Source organism: Labrus mixtus, chromosome 19 (assembly GCF_963584025.1).
Source record: "Labrus mixtus chromosome 19, fLabMix1.1, whole genome shotgun sequence".
Taxonomy (NCBI): Eukaryota; Metazoa; Chordata; class Actinopteri; order Labriformes; family Labridae; genus Labrus; species Labrus mixtus.
In genome coordinates this window covers 24,391,082-24,398,542 of record NC_083630.1, presented here as the reverse complement: position 1 = coordinate 24,398,542, position 7,461 = coordinate 24,391,082, and positions in this window count along the sequence as shown.

Sequence of the window (7,461 nt, the reverse complement as noted above, 5' to 3'; positions counted from 1 at the left end):
TTAAATCATGGCACATGTTCTATGTCGGTGTTATTGTCTCTGGTATCAGAGGACTCGCTCGCAGCAAACACTTCCTGGTCCTCAGACTCGTCTGTCCTTCTTTGAAAGCACGTGTCTTGCATGTAAACAATTCAATGAGGAAGTGCTGCGGGGGAAACAAAAACAAGCAGACGAGGGATTTTTCTTTCGTCGCCTGGAAGGAAACTCAACCCTGAGATAATATCTCTCTGTGTGCAATACATCTTTTAGACCTGTTATGTAGCCATAAAGCTCCGGTTTGCCATGTATTGATTTCTGTGCAAATGCAGAGGGAGAAAAGCGAGGGCGGTAAATTCTTATAGACGTGTGTCCTGACAAAACTGCCGCCTGAGCGCTGACAGTTAGTTCCACAGCGATGGAGGATGTTAAGGAGTCCACACATGGTCATCCAGTCTTTGTGATGAAGTCACCTATGATTGAGACCGACTGCAGAGTCCAGAGTGGAAGTGAAGGGTGGCTCAGTCGTGGGAATAAAGGGCCTAATTGGATGAGCAGGAGGGCCCCTTCACTAAAACAATCTTCATTAACCTTCCCAAAGGCAGATTTACACTCCATGTTTGTTTTCATGTTGCTGTGATTTCTGTGCAGAGACAGAAAGACTGTGTGATGATCCACCACCTGGTTCACTTCAGTAGATTCAGCCTGTTTAGATTCTAGGTGCCAGTTCCTTCTGTCTCATGTCAACGTTTTAGAAACTGGAAGTTTATCTGGATTTATAAATCTCAAGTACTTAAATAGCCTTTTTCAAAAGGGGAGTAAACAAGATGGATGTTGGATGTATGAAATCACATACATGTTTTAATATGTCGTATTTTGTGTTTCTTTTATATTAAAGGGCAAAAAAAGAGAAAATAATCAAATTTAAAGGAGCTGGAATCAAAGATGATTGATGTTTTTTGCTGGATAAACTAAAAGATCAATATATAGTGAAGTAAATGCACATGATACATTTCTTGTCGGTCGACTGAATGAAGGAATAAAAATGGCCGTCTTAGACTTTGTTTTTTTTGTGTTAGTAAATTGAATTAGTTTGTGGTTAGTCATGTTGTCGGGCTGCGGGTGGTGGAGTGGTTAGAAATGTTTTCTCACAGCGAGGAGGTTCCTGGTTTGAATCCCCGTCTGTCGGGAGCCTCTTTGTGAGGAGGTTCCTGGTTTGAATCCCCGTCTGTCGGGAGTCTCTCTGTGAGGAGGTTCCTGGTTTGAATCCCCGTCTGTCGGGAGCCTCTCAGTGAGCAGGTTCCTGGTTTGAATCCCCGTCTGACGGGAGTCTCTCTGTGTGGAGTCTGCATGTTCTCCTCGTTCATGTGTGGGTTCTCTCCTGGTTCTCCGTCTTCCTCCCACAGTCCAAACACATGCTCGTTAGGTTAACTGCTGACTCTAAATTGTCTAAATGTGAGTGTGGCTGGTTGTCTGTCTCTATATGTCAGCCCTGTGATTGGCTGGTGGTAATAAAGGTAATGGATGGATGGATGGACGTTTTTATTCAGCTTTAGAGGATTTTCGTTCCATTCATTATGTAATAAAGAAAAACGTTCAGCAGATTAATTTACAGTGAAACTAAAGTGCAACATGCAGAGCTACTTTCTTAAAAATCCAATTATCTGAAAAAATAAAGCTACTCTTAATGTTTGATGCACTGAGTGAGGCCTCTATTAGGTAATCAATAATATTATGTCAGAGCGATGAATAAAACATAGCACAAACATCCAGGAAGAGAGAGAGAGAGAGAGAGAGAGAGAGAGAGAGAGAGAGAGAGAGAGAGAGAGAGAGAGATAGAGAGAGATAGAGAGAGAGAGATAGAGAGAGAGAGAGAGAGAGAGAGAGAGAGGGAGAGATGGAGATGGAGAGAGATGGAGATGGAGATAGAGAGAGAGAGAGAGAGAGATGGAGAGAGAGGGAGAGATGGAGATGGAGAGAGATGTAGATGGAGATAGAGAGAGAGAGAGAGAGAGGGAGAGATGGAGAGAGAGGGAGAGATGGAGATGGAGAGAGATGTAGATGGAGATAGAGAGAGAGAGAGAGGGAGAGATGGAGAGATGGAGATGGAGATGGAGAGAGAGAGAGAGAGAGAGAGAGACAATCCAGAGTGCATTAGTCAGACTGCGCGTTGACGTTGCCAAGTAAACAAAACACAAACTGGCAGCTTTTTTTTCCCCTAAAGCTAAACACACACCGCACAGAGACACAGTAAGAGAAAACACACACACACACACACACACACACACACACACACACACAGCAACATAAGCGTATAGTAGTGCCTGTCTGTAAGGGAATGAATGGAAGCATTGAAAACTGAACATTTCTTAGTGGCAACGAAGGGGAGAAAGAAATGGACGCACCGTGCCTGTCTCTGATCCAAACAACTGAAACTCACAGATAGTGTTTGTTCTAACTCTTCCTGAAAGTGAAATGAGAATAATGACTAATAATCATTTTAAACAATCTAAAATAAAAAGGTGAAAAACAGGTAACTTAGATTATTGACAAGGGTCTTTGTTCCAAACTCAAGAAGAAGAAGAAGAAGAAGAAGAGGTGACCTCTCCTTGGGCAGCTGATGATGTCATATCGCTGCACACAGATTCTTTGGTCTCCAAGTAAACCAGCTCCTCTGCGTGCTGATTGGCCGACAGTTCCCTGCGAGGAAAAAGGGGGGGAGGGGGTGTTTTCTCTCATTCTTTCTTTCTTTCCGCTCTTGCTTCTGGATTAATCCCTGAGCTTGAGAGAGCTCCTCTTTTTTGTCTTCTTTTTCTCTTATTGTACTGTGTTAAAATTAAAAAAAGAGTGCAGGTGATGAGGTGTGTGTATTTTCAGCTAATTAATCTTGTTAACAAAAGGCTCAAAGGCCAATACATGCTCTTTGATTCCTGAAGTCTCGTCTCTCTGTTTTCTCGGCCGTCATCAACACTGGCTTGAACTCTGCGTTGCACTGGTTGCCCTCTGCAGTGAAACACAATGCCGTGTCTGGGGCTACAGGTGACCAGCTGTCTGCCTGTGTTCCTCTCCTCTGGGACAGCTGGAGCCATCAATCAGCCCCCCCCCACCCCCCTCTCTCCTTGAGCCCCCGATGAGTCTGTCTGCTCCAGCCTGACCAGAGAAACAACAACATCAGACTCAGTCTCATCTGGTGTGTCGTTCCTCCAGGGGACACTTTCAACTTCTATTAATGTTGTTTTTGGTTTTTTATAGTTTACGCTTTGGGTATTTCCAGGGCCAGCTTTCTGAACATTTTACCTGACACTGTAACGTTTTTTATTTTTTATTTATTTATTATTATTATTTTTTTTTTATTATTTATTATTATTATTTTTTTTATTGTTATTATTTTTAGTTTTTTCAGTTTTTCATTTATTTTTTAAATCTATTTTGTAGTATCTAAAAATCTATTTTTTGTACATTCTTAATTTTTATTTTTTTAATTTAAATTGTGTACTGTGTTCACTTTTTGTTTGCAATCTTTGCTCTTTGCTGCTGTAACAATGTAAATGGGATAAATAAAGGATTATCTTATCTTATCTTATCTGTTAGATCTTTCTATGTGCAGCTTTTTGATTCCCCTCCTTTGGCCAATTCTTCAACTTTTATTCATCATGTTGTTGTTTCACTGCTCCTTAATTAATGAGACACTAAAACAACAATAGGTGGTGAAAACCTGGAGGGACACTGGGCTACAGTAGACAAGCAGGTACTAGCTAACCTTCCTGTTTTATAATGTGACAGGAAAGGACAGGAAAGGCTTAATTCCCTTACAACTAAAAATAAAAGTAAGCTAGGAATTGGTTTAGCTGTTGTGTCCTAGCCTATAAATAGTTGTTTATAGTCTATATAAACAACAACAACTAAGTCTATAAATGTTGTTTTGAAAACAGCTCATCTTGTTTTTCCCTGACCTTTTTCACTACATTTTTTTCATGACAGCCCTATGTGATTGGTAGATTAGGTGAAGTCACTATTTGCTTATGTTTGACCCCCTACGTCCAGTTCGTTTGACTAGTGTGACCGCTTTGTTCCGTGCTCAAGCACAGGACACTTCCTCAGGCCTGGCAGGGTTGGAAGAGGCTGCAGCTGCTCACGCACGAGCACAAGCACGGGAGAATAGCTTAGAAATCCTGCAGTGTTCTGTCTGAATCTGACTCAAAATAAGCCTCAAAGTCAGTAAAGTTGCTGTCATGTTCTCTGTGTTGTTCTCCGTTGTGCAGACTCAGAATCCACAGTGTGTTGAGGCTGCCTGTCTTGCAAACTGAGCACGCTTCATGACCACTGAAAGACATGCACGTGTTGTATTACGACGTTATGTACAAGAGGTAACCGTGCTAAGACCCGGTTAGTCCTGAAGCAGTGTGAGTGCAGGCCAGTGGGGGAACGGGGAGGGGGGGGCAATCATGCTTCAGCAACTGGGTCTATAGTGTGAATGAGTCACTCTATAGCCAATGCTCCTGCTGCTTCATCAGCAGCGTGTGAATGTGTGTGAATGGATGAGTTAATACTGATGGACTCTTTACTCAGCAGCCTCTACCATCAGCGTGTGAATGTGTATGAATGGATGAGTTAATACTGATGGACTCTTTACTCAGCAGCCTCTACCATCAGTGTGTGAATGGATGAGTTAATACTGATGGACTCTTTACACAGCAGCCTCTACCATCAGTGTGTGAATGGATGAGTTAATACTGATGGACTCTTTACACAGCAGCCTCTACCATCAGCGTGTGAATGTGTATGAATGGATGAGTTAATACTGATGGACTCTTTACACAGCAGCCTCTACCATCAGTGTGTGAATGGATGAGTTAATACTGATGGACTCTTTACTCAGCAGCCTCTACCATCAGTGTGTGAATGTGTATGAATGGATGAGTTAATACTGATGGACTCTTTACACAGCAGCCTCTACCATCAGTGTGTGAATGTGTATGAATGGATGAGTTAATACTGACGGACTCTTTACACAGCAGCCTCTACCATCAGCGTGTGAATGTGTATGAATGGATGAGTTAATACTGATGGACTCTTTACACAGCAGCCTCTACCATCAGCGTGTGAATGTGTATGAATGGATGAGTTAATACTGATGGACTCTTTACTCAGCAGCCTCTACCATCAGTGTGTGAATGTGTGTGAATGGATGAGTTAATACTGATGGACTCTTTACTCAGCGGCCTCTACCATCAGTGTGTGAATGTGTATGAATGGATGAGTTAATACTGATGGACTCTTTACACAGCGGCCTCTACCATCAGTGTGTGAATGTGTATGAATGGATGAGTTAATACTGATGGACTCTTTACTCAGCGGCCTCTACCATCAGCGTGTGAATGTGTATGAATGGATGAGTTAATACTGATGGTCTCTTTACACAGCGGCCTCTACCATCAGTGTGTGAATGTGTGTGAATGGATGAGTTAATACTGATGGACTCTTTACACAGCGGCCTCTACCATCAGTGTGTGAATGGATGAGTTAATACTGATGGACTCTTTACTCAGCAGCCTCTACCATCAGTGTGTGAATGTGTATGAATGGATGAGTTAATACTGATGGACTCTTTACTCAGCAGCCTCTACCATCAGTGTGTGAATGTGTGTGAATGGATGAGTTAATACTGATGGACTCTTCACTCAGCGGCCTCTACCATCAGCGTGTGAATGTGTGTGAATGGATGAGTTAATACTGACGGACTCTTTACTCAGCGGCCTCTACCATCAGTGTGTGAATGTGTATGAATGGATGAGTTAATACTGATGGACTCTTTATTCAGCGGTCTCTACCATCAGTGTGTGAATGTGTATGAATGGATGAGTTAATACTGATGGACTCTTTATTCAGCGGTCTCTACCATCAGTGTGTGAATGTGTATGAATGGATGAGTTAATACTGATGGACTCTTTACTCAGCAGCCTCTACCATCAGTGTGTGAATGTGTATGAATGGATGAGTTAATACTGGTGGACTCTTTACTCAGCGGCCTCTACCATCAGTGTGTGAATGTGTATGAATGGATGAGTTAATACTGATGGACTCTTTACTCAGCGGCCTCTACCATCAGTGTGTGAATGTGTGTGAATGGATGAGTTAATACTGGTGGACTCTTTACACAGCAGCCTCTACCATCAGTGTGTGAATGTGTATGAATGGATGAGTTAATACTGGTGGACTCTTTACTCAGCAGCCTCTACCATCAGTGTGTGAATGTGTATGAATGGATGAGTTAATACTGGTGGACTCTTTACACAGCAGCCTCTACCATCAGTGTGTGAATGTGTATGAATGGATGAGTTAATACTGGTGGACTCTTTACACAGCGGCCTCTACCATCAGTGTATGAATGTGTGTGAATGGATGAGTTAATACTGATGGACTCTTTACTCAGCGGCCTCTACCATCAGTGTGTGAATGTGTGTGAATGGATGAGTTAATACTGATGGACTCTTTACTCAGCAGCCTCTACCATCAGTGTGTGAATGTGTAGGTGTGACCTGCGGTGTAAAAAGCACATTGATTAACTTTAAATTGTCTCACCCGTTGTTGTTGTGATATAGAGGAGCAGCGACTTGGTTATTATTTTGTCAGAAACCTTAACATTTGTACAACTTCACATCAGGATTTGAAACCTTGCACCCCGAGCATGACATGTTGGAAAAAATGGCCGCTCTGGATATGGTGAACAAGAGCGCTTTTTACGACGCCTGTGATGGCTCTAAATTGATACATTGTTGAGGCCACTCCACGCAGCACGTGCAGTCACAGGCCTTTCTCCGTCTGCAGATGGAAAGCATTGAAGCCCATTATTGTGCTCTTGGAGGGGCGTCTTCCACCATGAACTCTCTGGCACACTTTTAAAGAGAGTGGTCTTAATGTATTCAGGCCTGATTCAGGGGCTTTGGCACTACCATCCCCCCATCCTTCATACACACACACAAAAACACATGAAGCTTTTTTTCCCTAGAAGAGAGAGGGTAAACATGTGTGAGTCGCCCTGTTCCCTGGAACTTTTCCTTGTTTATCAAATAGGAGAATTTAACGGGCCGGACAGGGGACTTCAAAGAGGGGACATAAGAAAGGATGAATTCCACCGCTGAGACACTTCCTGTTTGTCTCAAGAGAATGCCATGAAGGGCACTTCATCAAAGACCTGGAACACAAGAACAAGTATTCAAGATTTTTCCTGTTACATAATGTTTGTCCATCAAAACAACATTTGTTGAACCTGTCAGGGATCTGCTGTTTGCTCACGCTGCTGCTTGCTATAATTAGTCTTTACTCTGACCCAAACCCACAGAGGAGGCAGAGAGAACATCTCCGGGGCTCTCTGGGACTTGTCAAACAGAGGACTAATTGTTAATGTTGGTGATTATTAGGTATCTTTGAGTGGAGAGAGCTGAATTCCTCAGTAATGGCTGTGACTGCTGCTGCCGCTCATGT